The following is a 1,315-nucleotide window of genomic DNA, read 5'->3' on the forward strand; positions in this document are numbered from 1 at the left end:
AGAAAGAAACCTAGGCTTTTGGCCGGGTGTGGTGACTCATGCCTGTAATCCCAGCACTTTGAAAGGCTGAGGCGGGTGGATCACCTGAGGTCAGGAGCTGGAGATAAGCCTGACCAATGTGGAGAAACCCCGTGTCTACTAAAAATACAAAATTAGCCAGGCTTGGTGGCGCATGCCTGTAATCCCAGCTACTTGGGAGGCTGAGGCACCAGAATCACTTAAACCCAGGAAGCTGGGGCAGGAGAATCACTTGAACCTGGGAGGCAGAGGTTGCAGTGAGCTGAGATCACACCACTGCACTCCAGCTAGGGCAATAGAATGAGACTGTCTCAAACAAAACAAAACAAAACAAAAAAACAGGTAAAAGAGAAAAAAAATGGATGACTGACAATAGCTAAGGTATGGAATCAACGTAAGTGTCCATCAATAGGTGAATGGAGAAAAAAAATGTGGCATACGTACACAATGAAATACTATTCCACCCTTAAAAATAAGAAAGTCTTGTTGTTTGCAACAACATTCATGAGCCTGAACGATGTTATGCTAAGTAAAGTAACACAGTACAGAAAAAACAAAAACCTTATTTATTTTTTGAGGTGGAGTTTCACTCTTGTCGCGCTGGCTTGCAGTGCAGTAGTACCATCTCAGCTCACTGCATCCTACACCTCCCAAGTTCAAGTGATTCTCCTGCCTCAGCCTCCCCAGTACATGAGATTACAGGCACACACCACCTTGCCCAGCTATTTTTTATATTTTTAGTAGAAATGGGGTTTCACCATGTTGGCCAGGCTGGTCTCAAACTCCTGACCGCAAGTGATTCACCCACCTCGGCCTCTCAAAGTGATAGGATTACAGGTGTGAGCTACCACGACTGGCCAAAAGTCTAGGTTTCTTGTTAGAAGAGAGACTGTGATCGTAAAAGCAAATATAATGGTACATGTTACCCTGCTGCATTTCAAACAGGTGATAGTGACACTGCACTGAAGCACCAAAGGTGGTTCTTATCAATCAGGCCAGAGCTCCTTATGATAAACGTTAGGCCCACTGGCATGTCTGCAGGGTTCTAGCTGGATGAACAGAACCCAGTGGGCTGTTGTAAGTAGACTCTGAATTTAAAACACCCTGTGCCCAGTAATGAGAACATTTTCACATTTAGCACAACGTCATTTGGTGTGTGGCTTGGATTTGATAAATCTTCACTGAGTTAATGGCTGATTGGATTTACCTGGCCTGAATGGAAAATAAAAATCACCTCTGGCCTACTCTTCAGCCTTTTTTTTTTTTTTTAAATACATACAGATATAAGATAAGTGTC

This window comes from Mandrillus leucophaeus, unplaced genomic scaffold (assembly GCF_000951045.1).
Source record: "Mandrillus leucophaeus isolate KB7577 unplaced genomic scaffold, Mleu.le_1.0 Scaffold1139, whole genome shotgun sequence".
In the NCBI taxonomy this organism is placed as follows: Eukaryota; Metazoa; Chordata; class Mammalia; order Primates; family Cercopithecidae; genus Mandrillus; species Mandrillus leucophaeus.